The sequence below is a fragment of the Oryctolagus cuniculus genome, chromosome 6 (genome assembly GCF_051225735.1).
Source record: "Oryctolagus cuniculus isolate XC-2025 breed Fujian yellow rabbit chromosome 6, ASM5122573v1, whole genome shotgun sequence".
Taxonomy (NCBI): Eukaryota; Metazoa; Chordata; class Mammalia; order Lagomorpha; family Leporidae; genus Oryctolagus; species Oryctolagus cuniculus.
The window spans coordinates 120,228,295-120,249,928 of record NC_142872.1 but is presented as its reverse complement, the minus strand read 5'-3'; the positions used below and the strand labels follow the sequence as shown (position 1 = coordinate 120,249,928).

The following is a 21,634-nucleotide window of genomic DNA, read 5'->3' as shown; positions in this document are numbered from 1 at the left end:
AAATCACCACTCTGTTATTATTGACCAACACCTGACCAAGAGAAAGAAGGTAGAGGAAGTCAGGATATGTGTGTGTGTATGTATGTATGAGAGAGAGAGAGAGAGACTTGAAGTTTCCCATTTTAATAGGAAATTTACAACATAAGTAAAAGCAAGGATAATAATCTTATGAACCCCTGTGTGCCTTCACCTAGCTTTGGGAGTCAGCTGCTCATGCCCAATCTTGTTTCATCTGTGTTCCCCCTGTAGCCCACACCACCTGCCTTAGGCCAGCCCAGATGAATTATTTTCATTCTTTTCAGGCAAATCTCAGACGGAAAATCACTTCCATTCATGACTATTTTCATATATGTCTGCAAGTGATACGAACTCCTTTTAAAAATGGATACCCCTGGGGCCAGTGTAGTAGTGCAGTTGGTTAAGCTGCTGCCTGCAATGCTGGCGTCCCATGTGAGCATTGATTTAAGTCTTGGTGGTTCTGCTTCCCATCCAGCTCCCTGCCAATGTGCCTTGGAAAGCAGCTGGGGATGGCCCAAGTCCTCGGGTCCCTGCCACTCATGTGAGAGACCCAGGTGACATTCTAAGCATTGGCCGCTGTGTGGCCACTTGGGGTAGTGAATCAGCAGATAGAAGATCTCTCCCTCTCCCTCCCCCTCTCCCTCCCCCCTCCCTCCCTCTCTCCCTCTCCCTCCCCCTCTCCCTCCCTCCTCCCTCTCCCTCCCCCTTTCCCTCCCCCTCCCTCCCCCCTCCTCCCCTTCTCCTTCCCTCTCTTCCTCCCTCCTTTCTGTAACTTTACCTTTCCAATAAATAAATTTTAAAAAAATTGATTCCCTAAAAATGGACAACATTAAAATTCCCCTAATTTTATATTTCCTTTTCTTTTAACATTACATTTCAGATAGTTTTAAATTTGCAAAACAATTTATGAAGTAGTACAGAGTTTCCATACATCCTACTCCTTTTTTTAAAATTAGTTTGTTTCAAACAGGGTCTAAACATCTTTTAAATTTTTTAATATATAGATTTCTTCTTTTTTTCTTTCCAGGTTATATATGGAAGAAACAGCATATTTTTTTTTTGTCCTGCAGTTTCACATGCAATGTAATTTTGCCAGTTACAGCCCTGAAGTGTCATTTCATCCATAACCTGTTTCTCGGACTAGCATTTGATGGAGTTTGGGTCTTATTCAAGTCCAATTTTTTCATCAAGAATGCTTCTTATATACCGTTGAGTTTTGCCTATATGTGTGATTTCTGTAGTGGTTGTAAAGTGGGAATATTCTAATTATTTCATTCCTTTATTTATTAGCCAGAAAACTTCCATAAAAAGAAACTTAGGAGAAAACCAGGAGTACTTATTTACCCAAGATGCAGTTTACATAGTGAGGGCAGGCTACATCCTTCTTGTCCTGTATTGATGTAATCAGTTAGTCCCCTGGTATCCTCTACGGGTGGTTAGTGAGAATTTGCAGTTGAGGATAACTATGACCTCACAGGTTTTTTAAAAACAAATATTTATTTATTTGAAAGAGTTATACAGAGAGAGAAGGAGGGGCAGAGAGAGAGAGGTCTTCCATTTGGTGGTTCACTCCCCAACTGACCACAATGGCCAGAGCTGTGCTGATTTGAAGCCAGGAGCCAGGAGCTTCTTCCAGGTCTTCGCATGTGGGTGCAGGGGCCCAAGGACTTGGGCCATCTTCCACTGCTATCCCAGGCCATAGCAGAGAGCTGGATCAGAAGTGGGGCAGCCAGGACTCGAACCAGCGTGTGGGGAGCAACTCGGACTAGACTAAGTTACTGGAATTAAGACTTATTCTAAGCATCTGCTCTCCCACAATATGGCGCTGAGAAGGGAGAAACAGCTTCTACACAGCTGCCTCCAGTTCAACCAATAAACAGCAGGACCTGCTCCTGATTGGAGGAGAGCAGCGTACTCGGCGTGTGGGTAGCAGAGTTGGGATTGGTGGAAGAGGACTATAAAGGAGGAGAGAGACAACATGCACCAGGAACATCTAAGGGGAACACCTGTGCAGCCCCCGAGAGAGCCGGCCGGCGGTGTGCCACTCCCCTGCGGAAGTGGGGAATGTGGCAGGGGGAACCGCCCTTCCACGGAGGTGGAAGGGTCAGTAGCCAACCCGGGAAGAACCAGCAGCAAACCCGGGGAGGGCCGAGCAGACGAAAGAACAGCGCAGGGTCCTGTGTCGTTCCTCCACGAAGAGGGGGAGCGACACCAGCGCCCATATGGGATGCCGGCACTGCAGGCAGTGGCTTTACCTGCTACGTCACAGCATGGAACCCAACCCCATGGACTTGAACATATTTGACGTGTTTAAGGTCACATCACTGATACTCACGTTTTCCCATCTTTTACTAGTGGGCACCTCTTCTTGTTGGCTTTGGAATGCTCTGAGACAAGGCCAGCTTTTGGCAACTTCCTTGCTGTCTGGTCTGACAAACATTCTACACATTATCTTGTATGTTTGCTGTCTGAGACCTAGAGTCAGCAATTTCTAATGATTCTTAAAAATCACAAGCTGGCATTAGGGCTATCCATTGTTTAAGAATTGGTCATTACTTCTAGTCTTATTAAGTGGGCATAATTAAAAACAATACTTATAAAATACATCACACTTCATTAATATTTTGAATTTGAATTTAATGTTGGAGGATTTAACTTCCATTTTATATTTGTATATCATTTTTATTAATATCTTGGTTCAAAACCATATCAACATGCTTTACCATACCTGTTTCAGAATAATAAATATTGATATCATTTCTAACCATATGATTTCTTTTTCTAAAAAACATTTTATCTAGTTAAAAGGCAGAGTGAGACACACAGGCTGGATCACTTCCAAAATGGTCATGATGATCGGGGCTGGACTGGGCTGAAGCCAGGAGCCTGGAACTCTGAATTTCTGACATAGATGTCATGGGTCTAAGCTATTTAAAAGTAAGTAAGTATTTATTTATTTAAAAGTCAAAGATTTTCCATTGCTGGTTCACTACCCAAGTGGCCACAATGGTCAGAGCTAGGCCAGGATGAAGCCAGGAGCCAGGAGCTTCATCTGAGTCTCCCACATGGGTGGTGGGGACCCAAACACTTGGGCCATCCTCCACTGCTTTCCCAGGTCATGAGCAGGGTGGATCAGAAGTGGAGCAGCTGGGACATGAACCAGCATCCATGTGGGATAATAGGCTTTAGCTGGTATGGCATAAGAAAAATGTTCTACTCCCTGGTTCTGGAGGAATTCACCCGTGTCTTCCTCTGGTACTCGTACTTACAAGATCCCTTTTCCTTTTTTGTTATTTTTAAACATTTAAGCCTCTGACCTATGGGAAACATAACAGCAGTGTGTGGAAGGAGGAGGGGTTCTCTCCCATATTCATTTTGGTTTTTGATCAGAACAGGGCAGTCGCAGCCGCAGGCTCAGCCAGGTGGCTGGAGTCCAGAGGGCAGCTGCTCTGAGGTGCTGACCGAAGGAGTGACCGCTATGACTCCTGTCTTCCGCACAGGGACTCTGCGGCCAGGAGTCCGAGCAGGGGGCAGCCGTTCCATGCGGTGCCTCAGTCACTGCGTTGTATGCCCTCATCCCATATTGGAGCCTGGTTTGAGTCCCAGTTTCACTCTGATTCCAGCTTCCTGCTAATGTGCAGCCTGGAAGGCAGTAGGTGATGGCCTGAGTACTTGGATTCCTGCCACCCACAAGCGAGGCCCATATAGAGTTCCAGGCTCCTGGCTTTGGACAGACGCAGGCCTGGCTCTCGTGTGCAACTGAGGAATGACCAAGTGAATGGAAGATCTCTCCCTGCCTTTCATGTAAAATGAAAATGAATAAATTTTTGAAAACTAAAAAAAAAAACAACAAATGTTCATCAAATTATTGACCACAAGCAGTTGGTGTTAGAGACAACTTTAATGGTGTTGCTTCAGACTTAAGCACAGATGGACTTGAAAAAAAAAATCTTTCTAAAACTCAACCTTTTTGTAAGTAGAAGAGCTTCTTTATTTTGGAACCAGTCAGGGGAAGAGCAAAGTAGACGCTCAACATTATGAGAGTACTTCAAAAAATTCAAGGAAAAGTGAATTTCTGAAGTCTATATGTAACTTTTATAATATGCATTTTTCCGTAAGTTTTTGGAAGACTTCTTCATAAGAATTGGCAAGTCTGGCCTGTATTCCTGGTGAAGGGAAGTCCACTCTACCTCCTCCAGAATGGTCCAGAGGGTTACCTCCACAGAAGACCACTTTTTTTTTTTCCCCCAAGAAGCCAATTTGGATGCTTTGGTTGGAAGAGGGGGGTACATGCTATAGTTCAGGAAATATTAGCTGATAATCAGCGAAGCTGCATGATCTAACAAGAGGGTTCGTTATGTTGTCCTCACTATTTCTGTTTCTGTTTGCGATTTTCTATTACACATTGTTAAAATGGGAAAATGCCTGGCTGAGGTGTTTGGTATCTGATACGTATACTCCTCAGGGTCTTCTACACTATCCTTCCATGAAATTAATCACCGGAAAGCTATATCCCAGGCGGACCCCGTTAACTTAAACTCCTGTAGAATGGTCTGCACCAAGCTACCCTTTGCTTTCATGAAACTGGAATAAAACAGTGCCGTGCAGAGGATGTCTCTGTGTCTTCTATGCCATCGCAGCAAAGAGATCTCTGACGTTGTTTAATCTGTGTTCTAGAATTGATTGGATCTGATCCAGACAGAGTTTTTTTCAGTAAGAGCCCTCCCTAAGTAGTATTGGATTATAGTAGTCTACCAGGAAGTGCACAGCGACCGGGGGTCTCTCTGTGCCATGGCAGCCATCAAGGACCCTTGCCTAGACCTATTTTTGTAGTTTACAAAATGGTAATATTCACACCTCTCATCCTCTCCCCCATTTAATAGCTGGAAGATTTGCATAAGAGAAGCATTTCCTTATGATGACAGAGCATGGCACAGTGACTTAGGCCTGGAAAATGCTAAGGCGAGCCACCTCCGGCTGTCTTCTTTGACCTCAGGAGAGCCATAGTGACTCCAGGCAGCTTCTGCCACGGAGAGAGACCATGCACTTGGGCAGGGCAGTCTGGATGTGTCTCTTTGCCCAGTAACCTTTCTTGGGAAAGTGTCCCAGGGTATCACTGGAAGGAGTCCAAGGCTTTGCCAGTTATGAAGACACTGCTTCAGGCCTGTATATTCCGGGCAGCTTTTTGGTAGCTGTGAACAGAAATTGGAGAGTCTACCAGGCTTCCAGAAGCCATTGGCAAAAACAGTGGGTTCAAATCCTGTTCACTCTGAAGTCTAATGACTCATCTCAAGGCCTCACTGATGTTCGCTGTATTTTATTTTATTGTATTTTTAAAATAGAAATTTATACGAGGATTCAACTTAACTTTCTGACTTCCTTTGTAGCTGATGAGATAAAGTTTTCTAATGATCTTCGTAATAGCATCAGATCGAGTGTTCAGCCTCCTGGTTGCCTGGGCTGTGACAGATAAGGCTAATTGCTGTTGGTTTCAGGTCTGAGTGTGCTTGGGGGACAGAGCTATAAGTCCTTTAGAAAAGTTATTTACACAATGTTGGGATCTCTCCTTCCACCTCCAATATGTGCTTAAAGAACTTCGTACCCCTTTCAGACACACAGGGTTCATGGCTCCCCAACACCTCTGCTCTACCTGAGTCTTCGCCTCCTCAGCTGAGTCATGGCAGATTTCCATATCCATGGTGGTGATTACTACTGAGGCCAGAGGGTAGCATTGGAATTGGGATTCAGGTCCCAGGCTGCCCATCTCCAGGGTCTGTGGTCTTAAACATTATACCTTAGAAAATACTAATTTCCTACGGGCCAGAGTCAAGACGGGGAGAAATAAAGTCTCACTGCCTCATACCAGGCTCAGGAAATGTGGCAATGGACACTGAATCCCATTGGGATTGGGGCCCTGATGGTTCTCCCTACATTCCTTTACTTTGTGATCACAACGGAAAGACCCCCAAATCCAAAGTTATCAGAAAATTAGTTTTCAAAAGTCCAAAGTCCTTGTAGGTCAATGTTAAACTCCAGAACAGAGATCAGCAGGTCAGCATTGTTATACGGGGAGCCACATCCCATCCGAGTCCGGGAGAGGATTCAGTATGGAGGGCAGGAGCCAGCTTAGGAAACCCACTGAGCTGAGATAATTCAGTTGCTGTGGGGTTGGGGTGCTTGTGGGGTTATATATACCTCTGCATCACATTGGCTGGCCTGCCTGTCGTGTTGAGCTGTGCTAAGAAAAGCTAACCACTTCCTATTTACTGCGGGACAGGATGACCGTCCAGATCCCCCGAAGGAGAGCAACGGGTGGCTGCCAGGTAAGGCTCTTGCTCCGAGACAGGGGAGGGCAGCAGGAAGTTAAGGATCAAGGCCTGTCAGCTGGAGAGGTCTGGGGTAGTGTGGTTGGTGCGGTCAGTTGCCAGAAGTCCCACCTGAGCGAGTTTCTCAGCTGAAGCAGGTCTCCCACTGACGTAACTCAGGAGAGAGTGAGTGCAGCGACAGCTAGCGGAAGGGCAGCTGGGGTGGAGGCAGGGACATTTAGGCTGTGGAGCTGTGAGCCGAGCAGTCTTCTCTGTGCACTTGAGCTGCCCCTGTCCGACTGCCGTTCCTCACAGGTAAGCTGGGCTCTGCAGGCCACGTGTTCCATGGCTGTTCCTGGAATGCTCCAGAACACAGCACTTGGACGTTTTGGTTTTATTTTTCAAATGTGAGCTTGATTCAAACCTCAGAGAATCTACTTTTATCTTCTTTGTACCTAAGCAATAGCGACTGTCTCCCAGTGTTGTGAAGATTAAATGAGATAATATGTACAGAGCAATTATAAAAGTGCCTGGTAGAGGGTAGGCATTCAACGGGCAGTTCTTAATCTCAGCAACACAGTGGACTCAAAGGGACTTAAAAAAAATTATTTATTTGAAAGAGTTATACAGAGAGAGGAGAGGCAGAGAGAGAGGTCTTCCATCCAGTGGTTCACTCCCCAATTGGCCACAACAGCCGGAACTGCGCCTATCCGGAGCCAGGAGCCAGGAGCTTTTTCCTGGTCTCCCACATGGGTACAGTGGCCCAAGGACTTGGACCATCTTTTGCTTTCCCAGGCCATAGCAGAGAGCTGGATCAGAAGTGGAGCAGCCGGGACTAGAACCTACGCTCAAAGGGAATTTTAAACATGATTGCTGTCACGTTGCACCCAAACCCCCAGCTTTCAGAATCCCTACGATTCTGTGCAGCCAGGGTTGAGAGGTCCTAGACTAAACATTTATTATTTGCTCTCAGAAAACTCTTATAGGCAATGGAAAAGAACAGTAGCGTTTGGTTAACTTTTTGTCAAGTCCTACATTGTTAACACTGGTTTTCTTTTGTATGCAGTGGTAACTCATATCTTATACTAGTGAATCCGGTGAGAGAGAATTCTGGCTCCAGGAAGTTCTCTTTGCTTCTCATATCCTGTCTGAGAAGCTGGTCAGTCCAACAAGGGGTAAAGCAACAGCAGGTGGGCTAAGTGGAATGCCAATGGTGTAAGTAGGGATCCTCTACTGGGGCCACGGCGGTGCTGTCTTGTTGCGGGGGAACCAGGTGTGGCTGACATTCATGGACAATCCCAGAGGGCTCCCATCCTTCCCTGCTCCTGCCTCTGTGAGCGGGGCCACTCCTGTGGGCATTTCAGTTCTTTTGTGTCCTCATACAGCAACCAGAAAATTCTAGTTTTAAGAGAAGACAGCTTTTCCGGAAATTCTGCTGGGTTGTTTCTGGGATCAGGCTGACTGTGATCCTGAAAGGAGAACCAAAGGAAGGAACATCTAGCCCCTTGGTCTCCCAGCTTTCTAGGTTTAGCCAGCGAACAAGCAAGTCTGCCTCCTGTTTGGGCAGTGAAGTCAGGAAGTTCAGCTAGTGTTGACGGCTTGGGCTGAATTACCCGGTAGGGGCAGGCACTAAAGGCCATGGGGTCACACGTTTTTTTTTCTCCTGCTTTGCTCAGGGAAAAGAGAATCATCATGTCCTGAAATGCTCTTTAAAAAGTAGAACATAATAAATATCAAATACTAGGTAAAACCAGTGAAAACTCACATATGAGAGTATTTCAGAAAGTTCACAAAAAAGTGAAATTTACAAATAAGTTTACTTTGCAGAAAAAGTTTTGAAACCTTTGTATAGTTTTTTTTCATAATACTTATTTTCCACAAAGTTTTTAAAGTACCCTTGTATTTAAAGGAAAATAAGTGGATCAAATCCCCAAACATCTGTGATAATAGGTCACAAATGTTAGGCAGTGATGAGGCTAGAGATCAGAAACGTTTAGCCCGTCCGTGTCTTCTATGTTGAATATCCAAGTGGCATTGGTTGCAGGGAATCTTTCTTTTGTTAATGGTAGCTTTATTAAGATACTCATACACCATACCATTTACCACTTAAAGTGTGCAATCAACAGTCTTTAGTATATTCTCAGAGCTGTGCAACCACCAGCACAATAAATCTTGGAAAATTTTTATCACCCAAAAGAAACCACCTATCCTTCAGCTCCTCTACTCCCTTGTCTTGATTATTCTGGATTTTTTTTTTTAAATTCATCTCAGTCAAGTATAGGTGTTGCTAAGGAATAGCCACTGACAGGAACAGCACAGAATCCCTATGCTAATGTTTCTTGTGGAAGGGCCCACGTTATCACCTGCATTAGAAATCCAACATCTGATTTTCTGGGATTCGTCCTAGCCCTACTGAATCAGGATATCATAGCCCAATGTCAATAAACTCCCAGGTTGGACAGCCCTGGAAGGCGTTGGTCCAGTGTTCAGCTGAGGATGTGAATACTCACTAACCAGTCCATCTATGGATTCTTCAGTAACGTCTCGGCCTGGGTAACTGGAGCCCAACAAAGGGCCTTGCTACTGGACAGGGGCTTGGAGCCACCATCTGCAGATGGAGTTAAATGATTCTTAGAATCAATCACTGCAAAGTGGGTTCACTTCTGTCTGAGTAGATGCTAGGACCCCCCCCAAAAAAATCTTTGCTGGCCCAGACTGTCTTTCTTGAATATTTTTAGGAGGAAGCGCAGCTTGGCTGTTGGCAAAGATTTTGCAAGAGTATTACGTGTGGTTCAGTGTTTCTTATTGGGAACTAGTGGTTTGCTGTATCTTGCTTCTAAATCCTTCAATGATTCCCGAAAGCGATCTGGGAGCAAAACAACAATGAAAAGGCTGCCAAACACACAAATAAACAAACACACTCAAACTCTAGGAGAATCAGAAACAAGCAAAAGACTACACGAACGTGGGAGCTATTTTGCTCATCAGGAAAGAACTCTGACCTGGTCAGTGAAAGTAACCAGGGAAGATTCTGCTCCAGCTTGAAACTCTAACAGAAAATTAGTTTACCTCCTCCTACTAAATAAATCTGCAATGAAGGCTTAAATCCTGGTGGTGGGGGGGTGCAAAATCATTTGCTTATTTGTGTTCCTATCACTGTGGTTGAGCCTACAGGTAATCCTGACTATTGGGAATTATTGAGTTAAATAACTGAAGGAATTTTAGGGCTAAGAAATAGTTACTAAGAGCTGATAGAAGATAAAGTTTCTGCCAACGTCAAGTTAACAAGAGCAAAACAGAAATTAAGTAATTAAAATTATTGAATACTTTTGCTAGGTGGGCTTGTATGTTGATAGACTCAGATAAAATATTCTCAAAATATGCAATATGTAATGTACAAATAAAGAACATTAAAATAGAAGTACATGAAAAATGAAAAAAGTTAGCATTCATAGATTCTACTTAGAGTTGTAAATAGAAATACTAGAACTATAAAATTTTTTAAATCTAAGGATTTTTTAAAGATTTATTTATTTATTTGAAAGTAAGAGTTACACAGAGAAGGAGAGGCAGAGAGAGAGAGAGGTCTTACATCTGCTGGCTTACTCCCCAGATGACCACAAAAGCTGGAACTGTGCCAATTTGAAGCCAGGAGCTTTTTCTGGGTCTCCCATGTGGGTAGAGGGGCCCAGGGATTTGGGCCATCTCCTGCTTTCCCAGGCCATAGCAGAGAGCTGGATTGGAAGTGGAGCAGCTGGGACTGGAACCGGTGCCTATATGGGATGCCAACACTGCAGGTGGCGGCTTTACCCACTACGCCACAGCTCCGGCCCCTACTAAGCATGCTTAATAAAATATCCTTACCTTTTAAAAAAAATTTGTATTTATTTTTATTTATTTGACAGGCAGAGATCTTTCATCACCTGACTTACTCCCCAAATGCTCATAACAACCAGGGCTGGGCCAGGCCAAAACCGGGAATCTGGGACTCAATCGGGGTCTCCCACATGGGTGGCAGGAACCAAGTACCTGCTGCCTCCCAGGGTGTGCATCAGAAGGGAGCTGAAATTAGGAGTAGAGCCAGGACTCAAACTAGACGCTCAGATATGGAAGATGGGTGTGCCAAGTGTGTCAACTGCCACAGCAAACGCCTGCTCCCACAATTTGAATTTCAAGAATAAATCCAAGTTTTTATAGCATTATTGTCTGGGAGATTATCTAGATTTTATTGGTTACTAACATAGTGTGTAAATTATTTCTTTTTTTAGAGCTAATATTGGAGGAATAATTAAAATAATTGCATAGACAAAAGTGATAAAATATTTTCACCACCAGTAATCTGTTCATCAGAAGCAATTTCCCAAGTCCTTTTTAATTGTTCACTTGTTTTCATTACATGAATCATATCTCCTTTACTCTGGAAAATGAAATCAATAATATTTATCAGGTACATGTCGTTAGACCTATTATTCTTATCAGTCATGAATATTGAACCAGCAGTGTCTCACTTTTGCACAACAGATGGCTAAAATGCAGCGGTATTCAACCTAAAACGTGCATGCTCTTAACTCCTGGGGTTTAATCGAGAAGAATGTACAAGGGCCGTAAGGGAGGTATTCACAACTCTGAGAGCCACGTGAAGCTGCTTTGCCAAAGAGTACAGGGAAAACCTCACAGTTCAGGGCTGCAGTCACCTGTTGATTTCCCTAGTAGCTGATTTTGGCCTTTTCAGAGCTTAATCAGCCTGGCCAAGCAGGAAACCAGAGGCTACAGCACAGGATGTGCGAAGAAGTGCAGTGTAGGGTCTTAGCCGTCTTCAGCAGGAATGGGCTCCTGCAGAGAGATTTCTTCCCTCTTGATTTTTTTTTTTATTACTCATGTGGAGCTAGGAGGAAAGTAGTCCATAGATTCTATAGTTGTGAGAAATCCTTTGGGCTTGGAGTCGGACCGAGGTTTTTGGATCCTAATTATATAGCCCCTAAGTCTGTGAGACTCGGGCAAGAGGTGTAACCTCTTTGTACCTCCACGTTCTATCTGTAAGCTGAACCCCACTTCATAGACAGGTTGCAAAGATTAAATGAGCAAACATATTTTGCAGTTGATGTACTAACATGCCATCAACATGAATACTGTTGCTGAAAAGCACGAACAACTAAAAACAATACATCCACTTCAAAAAAATCTGACAGTTTTAAAACTGTTTTCATTTATTGGAAAGGCAAAGAGACAGATAGAAAATTATCCATCCATTTGTTCACTCCCCACGTGGTCACAGTAGTCAAGGCTGGTCCAAGCTGAAGCCAGGAGCCAAAAGCTCAGTCCTGGTTTCCTACAAGGGTGGCAGGGATCCAAGTACTTCAGTCTATCTGCTGCCTCTTAGGGCATGTAATAGGAGAACCTTGGATTGGATGCAGGGTGGCTGGGACGGGAACCGGGAACTCCAGTATGGAATGCCAGCATCCCAAGTAGTTAAACTCCTGCCCCAGAAACTTAGAGTTAAGAGCACTTTTTAACATACATTATTAAAAGGTTTCCAGGGAAGAAGAAAACTCCTTTCAGAGCAATGCTGTGCGATGCTTGTCATGAATTCCAGAAAGGGAAACCCACAGCAGTGAGAGGAAACTGCTTGACTTCCTGAAACCAGGTCCTTTTGTGCAGATGATGGGAGGGCAGAGGTGTTCGGAATTTGAGAAGTAATTAGCCTCACTAACACCATTTCTCTAAATGGGATGTTGGCTGTGAGAAAAGGGAAGAAGGGTCCTTCCTGGACCTGTGACTCCACGAGTGTTCTAACCGCTGTCATGCAAAGAGGTGGTTTCATATCAAGGTTTCCCAGGGTGAGTGAGGTCTATTCCCACTTGTGCCTTGGAGCCCTCACAAAGCCGCCTCCTGGGATCTGGGAAGGAGGGAGCCCATCCAGTGTGTGAGCTACCTGGTGCTTCCGTGTGCTAGGAGCACAGCCCACGAGACACCCAGAAATGAACATAAGAAGGTCCACAGAAAGAGGAGAAGGGGTGACATTTAACCCTCCCTGTGGACTCTCTTCTCCATATGACTGGAGAGTAGAAATCAGAAATTGGTCTAAAAGAGGGCTGGGCTTAAGAAACCTCAGGGTACTAGCTTGTATAAGTTACTTAAGCACCTCATTTTGAATGAAAAAACTCACTTTTGGGTAAATTCACTCTTGGAGTTGTGGAAAAAAAAGCACTCAGTTTGTATTTTGGGGAAAGTTTACTTTCGATTGTCTCATGTAGACTGTGATGGGGGCTGTTGCATTCCAGAAGCAGGTGCAGCCAGCTTACGTCTTGGGTCATGCCTGAATCATTTATGCTGTCTCTTACGGCTGGTTATCAGTGAACTGTGTCACAACTCGGGCTTGGCACCCTGTGCTCTGCCTTCTGTGTCTGAAATGGAATCTATGCAAATATTTGTTGATCGAGTCTCCTGTGTCGGGGGGTGCAAAATGGGAACAGAACTGTCTTTGATGTCTTGGGTCTCACATCCTGGGGATGGTTGAATACACAAAGAGCTTTTCACTCCAGCTTCTCCCTGTCTTCTAATTTACTCATTTTTACTAAAAACTTTGGCAACCTATTTTTGAGATGTGTTGCAAGTGAATGAAACTGCTTTTGTTATATTCTTTCCTGGAGTGAATATAATGATACCTTTTATGATGCCCTGTGGTTCATAAAGATCAATAAAAATGTTAATGGTTAATGTTTGACCGAAGGTGAAGGGAGAGGCCGGGAGACAGAGCAGAGTTGAAGGAGTGTCCTCCTGGGAGAGACTCAAGTCACGGTGAGCGTCTCAACAAACGAATGGAAGGCATTTTTTAACCATCGTTTTGTTACTTACAGAAAGGTAAGGATGGACATTTCTTAACTATGTCAATAATGTTTTTCTTTAAGGATGACAAAATATCTGGGGGAGTGGGACCACTTAGGCAGTTGTTGAACAAATTTAATCTTTGAGGTGGGCTATGTAACAGTGCTGGATAGGGACATTTATTCCTGGTGTGACAAGTTTTGCTGGCAGGGCACAATTTCTTTTCATAAGTTGATGTTTTATACATTCATTTGAAGAAGTGGGTTTGGCTGAATCAACGTTGGTAGTGGAGTTAAAGGAAGGTTGACTTCTCTGATTTAACAAGTGTTATACCCACTCCTTTGTGATGAACCTATGAAAGTGCCTAATCTAACGATGCTCTGGGATTCTTGTGTTCCAGAAACTGGAGTTGGACTCTCATTCTGGCAAAGGGCTTCGATTCTCAGATGCAGTCTTTACAAATTCAGCATTTGTTCTATCTACTTCCCAGAGAAGGAGCTTGAGCTTGGGAATCTTACTGTCCGGGACACAGTGTGGAGGGGAGTAGAGAGGGGAAATAGTCTCTGTAGAAAAGAGCTGGGGTAAGGACTGAAGACGGAACTAGAGCTGCCTTTGCAGTTGGGAAAGGAAGGTGGTGTATGTGTTGGTCAGATCCTGGTGCTGCTGTTGGCCTTGCTGGTGCATGTGCTACCTGACCGTGAGTGACTGTGTTGTGAAGTTATATTCAGCTTGGTGTCTTCCAAACTCTAGTCCTTGTCTGTTTTAGTCTTTTCTTTATTACGAAGGACTTTATGGGGACAGATGGCCTCTGTGGTGGGGGATATCAAGCAGGAGATTGAACTACCAGGGAATGCATTGCATTTCTATTGTCTTTATTTTTCTTCAAGAAAAAAAGAAGCCTCATTAATACCACAGGGGGAATAGATGACATTCAGCTCTCACCAGGAAGCAGAAGCCTTTCCTGAGTCAGGGTTTATAGTGGGTCATAGGACATGCAGTTCCTGAGTCCTCAGGGCTGGGCAGGTTTGTCATGACCAGCCAGTACGCTCCAAGCAGAGGGCTTTGCTCCCTGAAGCTTGATTTTCTCATCTATAAAATGGAGGTACTTGTCTAACTGGAGATTTGCGAGAGGTAAGCTACATAAGCAGCTGAATAACTTACTAGATTGTCAGGCATATGGTAGACATTCAGTGATGCCATCTCCCTTTTCCACGAGGAAGTCCAAGTTGGTGACTCAGATGAAACCGAAGTCACTGTTTGATTCTGTAGGGAAAGGCAGAAGTGATGCCAGACAAAGAATGATTTTCGTTCTGTAGGAAAGCACTTTTCTAGCAAGGAAGTGGGACACAACAGTGTCAAAAGGGAATAAGAAAATGGTTTTTTCTTTGTAAGAAGCACTTAAAAGTCTCTTGTGGTTCCCATATGTCTTCAGGTGAGGTGTGCAGATGATGTCCTTTGAAATTCACTGTGATGACCCCTAAAAGAAGCCATCCTAGTTCAAAGGGAAGGTGCATCTCTATCACCTCCTCCCTGCTCTTCAAAAACCCAAAATATATCCTGGCAGAATCTCAGCCTCTTGTTCCATTGTCAAAGGAAGTTTGTGGAAAGGGGAATGAGCCCCCAGCTTTTTCCATGTCAAGAGATGACTGAGGGAGAAGGCTAGGCATCAGCCTGCTCACTTCTCTGAAGGTCCACAAATAAACACTCGTACTAGCGCTGGTTTACATGAGAGAGATACATAGATTTATTTGTTGGCCTAAAATTGCATTCATTCAGAAATCCCTGGTGTTGAGTTTCAAATGGGGGCTAGCCTACTCATACATAATCTCCTATTTCCTTGTTTAGATAATCTATTTGTTACTTGTAAGATAATCTATTTGTTATTTGTGAGAGCAAACAACAGTAATGTTTACTTAGGTACAAAACATACCAACTTAATAGAAACAGATATCCACCCAGTGTCTGAGATTTTAATTGCATTAAAGTTGATTAGTTTTTTGTTTCAACAACATATAGCAGACTAAGCTATACCTGATTGTTGTGTACGTGGTACCAAGAACACTCAATTTCTCTTAAAATATCCTATAATGCTGACATGTTGAATAGTCTCATCCATGGCATCTGAGTCAATAACTTCTTACCATCTAGTAATTGTTTGAAAACATTAGGAATTAAAGTTCTTGTGTAAGAGACAAAAAGACTCAAAAACGTAGGTTGGTTTAAGCTAAAGGTGAGTCCCTCTTCCTTACCTGGAGGCTGCGTGGCTGAGTGGTGCCACGCTTGGGCTCTCTGTTCAGTTCATAACCTTTCCTCAGTTTCCTGCCCTGTAGGGCAGTCACTCTGCATCGTAAGATTGTTGTGCTGTTTAGCTGACATGAGTTGTTCAAAGTGCTTAACTTAGAGCGGATACTCAGAAAATGCAAGTCTTTTAATGTTTCAATGATAACCTCATCAAGAATTGGATTTCTTTCCTCGTGGTTTGGTACTGTTTATTACATGAAATTAAATTCATTTTTGCTTTCTCTCCTTCCATCCCAGTTGTCACTTATGATTTAATTACAGAAATGAGGACGTTAACCTGCTGTCCTTGAGTATGACTGCACATTGTTGCCTTCGGGCTACCTTATAAATGAATTAGTATCACAGCAAGGCTTTTTGTCTAATTGTTCAATGTCCAACTCCTACGGGGTGAAATCTGATTTGGACTTTCCTCCTACTGACTTTCTAAGGCCAGAATGTATGACTTTATTACCTTGACAAAATGCTCATCTGCACCCTTTAAGCGACATCAAGGTGTGTTGTACAACACAGGAAGAAGCACTGTCACAACTAATCAAGCCCCTTAGATGAGAAGTTGTGACCCCATGAGGCTGGGTGAGACACTGGGTGATATTCTGCTGGAGACCCAGGAAGGTCCTGCCCTGCCCTGCCCTCCTCCTGGGGCTTCTGCCATGTAAACCTGTGCAGCACAAGGAATTCAGTGCTAAGCCCTGTCACCCCCAGAGTGGGGCCTCCCTTCCACTCAGGGCTGGCCTGGCCTGCAGCTCGGAGGAGGGGACTCTTCTTCCTTGCTGACCCCTCCCTTGCTCAGTCTGCAGGGTGCTGGGTGGAGCAAATGCCAACCGGGCATCAGCAGAACCACATTTCAGTAATATACCTTGGAGCTCATTATCCTTTTCTTTGATAAGAATTATGCTAGTGATTCATATTGTAATGAACAATTAAAAACTTATTTGAGAGGCAGAAAGAAAGAGAGAGAAAGAAACTCCTATCTACTGTTTCACTCCCCAGATGTCTGCAAGGGCCACATCCAATGCCAAAGCTAGTAGCTGGGAACTCAATACAGGTCTCCCATGTGAGTGACAAGAAGCCAACCACTTGAGCTGTAACCGCTGCCTCCCAGGGTGTACGTTAGCAGAAAGCTGGAGTCAGAAGTTGAGTTAGGTATCAAACCCAGGAACTCTGATGTGATGTCTCTCTCTCTCTCTCTCTCTCTTTTTTTTTTTTTTTTAAAGATTTATTTACTTACTTGAAAGGCAGAGTTGCAGGGAGACAGGGAGAGACAGAGAGATCTTCCACCTGCTGGTTTCACTCCCCAGCTGGCTGCCATGGCCAGCCTGAGCTTCCTCCAGGCCTCTTGCATGGGTGGTAGGGACCCAAGCACCTGGGCCATTTTCTGCTTCTTTCCCAGTCCATTAATAGGGAGCTGGGTCAGAAGTGGAGCAGCTGAGACATGACCTGGTGCCCACATGGGATGCTGGCATCACAACTGGTGGCTTTACCTGCTCCTCCATAATGCCGACCCCCTAATGTGATGTCTTTTTTTTTTTTTTAAGATTTTATTTATTATTTGAAAGACAGAGTTGGAGAGGCAGAGGCAGAAGCAGAGAGAGAGGTCTTCCATCCGATGGTTCACTCCCCAAATGGCTGCAATGGCTGGAGCTGGACCAAACCAAAGCCAGGAGCCAGGAGCTTCTTCCGGGTCTCCCACGTGGGTGCAGGGGCCCAAGGACTTGGCCATCTTCTACTGCTTTCCCAGGCCATAGCAGAGAGCTAGATCTGAAGTTCAGCAGCTGGGACTTGAACCAGTGCCCATATGGAATGTGGCACTGCAGGCAGCGGCTTTACCCTCTACGCCATAGTGCCAGGCCCATGTGACATCTTAACCACTAGGCTAAATACCTGCCCCAATTTCAACCATTTTCAGTTCCTCAGAGGAGGTATCTATTCTTCCTACAAGCCCATCAACCTTATCGTGAAGCCTACTGGTAAATAACAACCTCCAGTTATGCGTACTTGCAAATCCAGATTTTCATGTATTCCAAGACTGGCGTATATCTATCTTGCAAAGTTTAATGAGAGAAAAAGAGAGCTCGTGTGTGTGTGTGTGTGTGTGTGTATGTGGGTGGGGGGTATGCTTGCATCCCTCCCCCTTTTCCTTCCTCTTCCCACATATCCACGTTTTCTCTCCCCCCCTCTCTATTCCAAAAGCAAACTACAGACATCACCGGATGAGTAATGGTGTGAGCAAGCTTTGAGTTGGAACTCATTCATATCTGGCCTCGCCTAAAACTGATGCAGTGCTTAGCAGTGCGTGCCACAGAGGGGAAATAAGTGGCACCTGGGGTATTTGGTGCTGTTTGGCTCTGGTGATATTGTGAATTCCAGTCACCTTCTCTCCTGCCCACACCACCTTAGGATATTTGAAAATAAATTGCGCCATGCTCCCCTCCTGCACTTGCTTTGTTCTTTGGAACTGCATGAATAAACTTGAATACGAGGTGAATTGTTTTTGTATGGAAAACACTTAAGGCTTTTTTTTTTTTTTTTTTTTTAAGAAAAAGGACAAATAGACTTGTCTCTGTTTAAGATTTGCCTAATGGTTAGCTGTATGCAGGGGCTAAGACATCAATGTTAGGATGTTGAGTTACTTGTGGTTCTGGGACCTAGAAATTCCTGTCCTTAGAAAAGTAGGGCAATCCCAAGTGCCTGAACCTGTCTCCTGGAGGCTTTGGAGCCTGGCAGGAGAATGGCGAAGCCCCCCAGCATTGTGGGCACTGCCCCCCGGAGGCCACCTTCCTCAGGTGACTCCAGAGTATTAGTTTGTATTAGTTCGCTTGAGCTGCCGTAACAAAACACTGCAGAACGGATGGCTTAAATCCCAGACATGAGTAGTCTCACAGCTGTGGAAGCTGAAGTCCAGGATCAAGGTGTGGGCAGTCCCTGAGGCCTGTGAAGGAAGCATCCGTTCCAGGGCTCTCCTTGGGGTCTGCGGCTGCCTGGCTTCCTGTGCATGTGGTGTTCTTTCCATACAGGAGGCTGCTTCCATGTTTTCTCTTTGGATAAGGATACCAGTCAGCTTGGAGTAGGGCCCACCCTTATGACTTCATCTTAATTTCATTAATTCTATAAAGGTTCCAAATAAGGTATCTGGGAGGTAGGATTCCAACACCTGGATTTTTTTTTTTTTTTTTTTTTTTTTTGGTGTGACAGCGTCGTGTGGGAGGAGATGGAGCACAATTTAACCCATAACACTTGGCTGGATTAAATATTGGGAGTCTCTTGTGAAACTCAGTGTGGGGAATGAGAGTGTGCAACATAGAGACATTCACAGTAGGAACAGTGCCCCAGGCTGACACAGCTCTCCCTGTGTGTGTGTGTGTGTGTGCGTGTGTGTGTGTGGTATTAGCATGTGATGAGGAAGAGCTATCACAAAATAAACACAACAACAAAACTTTTCAAATTCTTTGGAGGGATAAGTGATGGGTTGAATGATGCTTGGTGTTTTATATGAATGTTTGTGTTTCCTGAGGGAGAAGAGTATGATTTTTCTTTTTTTTTAAATATATTTTTGAAAGATTTTATTTACTTATTTGAAAGACATAGTTACAGAGAGAGGGAGAGATAGAGAAAGAGCTTCAGTTCACTGCCTCACTCCCCAAATGAGCACAGTGGTTGAGGCTGGGCCAGGCTGAACCCAGGAGCCTGGAACTCTATCCGAATCTCCCATGTGGGTGCAGGGTCAAAGCACTTGGGTCAACTTCTGCTTTTCCCAGGAGCATTATCAGGGAGCTGGATTGGAAGAGGTGTGCCTGGGCCTCGAACTGGTGCTCATATAGGAGGCTGGCATCACAGATGGCAGTTTTACCCGCTATGCCACACTACCCCTCCCCCAACTTTTTAAAAGGCATGTATGATTAACAGCACAGGCAGTGGGACCTTGGGCAAGTCTCTGAACTTCCTAGAATGTCACCTTTTGACTTTCAATCTTTTTTTTAAAAAAGATTTATTTATTTTATTTGGAAAGCAGAGTTACAGAGAGGCAAAGGCAGTGAGAGTGAGTGAGTGAGAGAGAGAGAGAGAGAGAGAGAGAGGTGTGTCTTCCATCTGCTGGTTCACTCCTCAGATGGCCATCAAGGCTGGAGCTACACCGATTTAAAGCCAGGAGTCAGGAGCTTCCTCTGGGTCTCCCATGTGGGTGCAGGAGCCCAAGGACTTGGGCCATCTTCTGCTCTCCCAGGCCATAGTAGAGAGCTGGATTGGAAGTGGAGCAGCCAGGACTCAAACCGGTGCCCATATAGGATGCTGGCATGGCAGGCAGCGGCTTTACCTGCTAAGCCACAGTGCCAGCCCCCCTTGATTTTCAATCTTTAAGAGGTAGATTCCGGGGCTGGCGCTGTGGCACAGTGGGTTAAAGCCCTGGCCTGAAGCACCGGCATCCCATTTGGGCGCTGGTTCTAGTCTTGGCTGCTCCTCTTCTGATCCAGGTTTCTGCTATGGCCTGGGATAGCAGTGGAAGATGGCCCAAGTGCTTGGGCCCCTGCACCTATGTGGGAGACCTACAAGAAGCTCCTGGCTCCTGGGTTCGAATCAGCTTAGCTCCGGCCATTGTGGCCATCTGGGAAGTGAACCAACGGGTGGAAGACTTCTCTCTGTCTCTACCTCTCTGTAACTCTGTCTTTCAAATAAATAAAATAAATCTTTTTTTTACAAAAGAGGTAGATTCCAATTGTATCTGCTTCAGGAGCTTTTGAGAAATCAATAAGAGGATTCATATCAACATCTCAGCACTGTGTGCAAATTGTTTTCAATAAATATTAGCTGCTGTAGTGTTGTTGTTCTGGCTGGCCACTGATCTGGGATGCGCAGGGATTCCTGATTCCTGTGTTTGCTGGGCTGTGGTGAGTTAAATGAAGGCACCAACCCTGCATGCCAGGCGCAGCTCTGGTCACGCACTCGCCTGCAGGGACCCCAGCTGGTAGTCACAGCAGGTGGTGGTGGAGACATCTGCTAGCGAAGGTGCCTCCACATTTTAAGGACTGAGACTGTCTCTTAAAAATTCCTCCCCTAATTGTTTTTCTTTTTTTTTTGTGCCTAAATTTTTATTTGTTTGAGGAAGAGAGATCTCCCATCTGTTGATTCTCCCACCAAATGCCTGTGGCAGCCAGGGTTGGGCCCGGCTGAAGCTAGGAGCCAGGAACTCCATCCAGATCTCTCCTGTGGGTGGCAGGGACCTAAGTACTTGGGTCATTATCTGCTGCATCCCCGGGTGCACATCAATAGGAAAGAAGTAGAGCCGAGATGCAAACCCTGACACTCCCATGTGGGATGTGGGCATCCCACCTGGTGTCTTTAACCATTGTGCCAAGTGCCTGCCCTTCCTATTTTTGAAGATTTATTTAATTTATTTGTTTGGAAAGCAGAGTTATAGAGAGAAGACACACACACACACACACACACACACACACACACAGATTTTCCATCTGCTGGTTCATTCCCCAGATGGCTACAAGGGCCAGGCCTGAGCTAAGAGTTTCATCTGGGTCTCCTATGTGAGTGGCAGGGGTCCAAACACTTGGACCATCTTTCACTGCTTTTCCCAGACCATTAGCAAGGAACTGGATTGGAATGGGGAGCAGCTGGGACACAAACCATATGGGATGCTGGTGTTACAGGCAGCGGCTTGATCTACTATGCCACAATGCTGGCCTATTACTATTTTTGAAAACCTTTTAGCTGTGTTGTTAAGAGTATGCTTGGACTCTCAGATAGTTGGTATAGAAAAGGTCTGAATTCAGTCCTTGTATCTGAAGGAAACCTGACAAGCAGCAAGAATTCTAAGCAGTTGGTGGGATCAGCTATTTCAAGGAGTTCACCTGCATTGGCCCGAATTATCTGGAGTTGTACTCTGATCCTTTCCAAGCGCTGTTCATGAAGCAATCTAGCACGTGCCTGTATCTTGTTGCTTTTAGGTGAGCTCAGTCTGAAGCTTCTCACCATGTCATCGTGACTCGGGCTATGATGCTCAGTAGGGAATTTTGTCCCTGCAAAGAGGAAATACGAGTAGGGATTATTTGACGGAGACGGATGCCGTTATTATCCCCGCCTTACAGGAGAGCACTGGGGGCCGGTCCCAGAGCCGCCAGTCCAGGTCCAGGTCTAGGTCTGTGCTCCCAACCACTGCAGGGTGTGGCAGGCTTGTCCTG

At 45.0% G+C, this 21,634-nt stretch overlaps 1 protein-coding gene across 2 annotated transcripts in view; it reads left to right on the top strand.

The window, feature by feature from the left end:
* The first annotated feature begins 6,497 nt into the window (after positions 1-6,497).
* The window catches only part of CDH17 (cadherin 17), an 88,142-nt gene continuing 73,005 nt past the window's right edge, over positions 6,498-21,634 (top strand). Inside the window, exon 1 of one of the 2 annotated variants that reach the window (XM_089335531.1) lies at positions 6,498-6,638. The gene's annotated coding sequence lies outside the window, so the exon portion shown is untranslated. Of the gene's footprint in view, positions 6,639-13,047; positions 13,185-21,634 lie in introns of those variants that run through there. The other variant, XM_002710691.6, reaches the window with a different exon arrangement.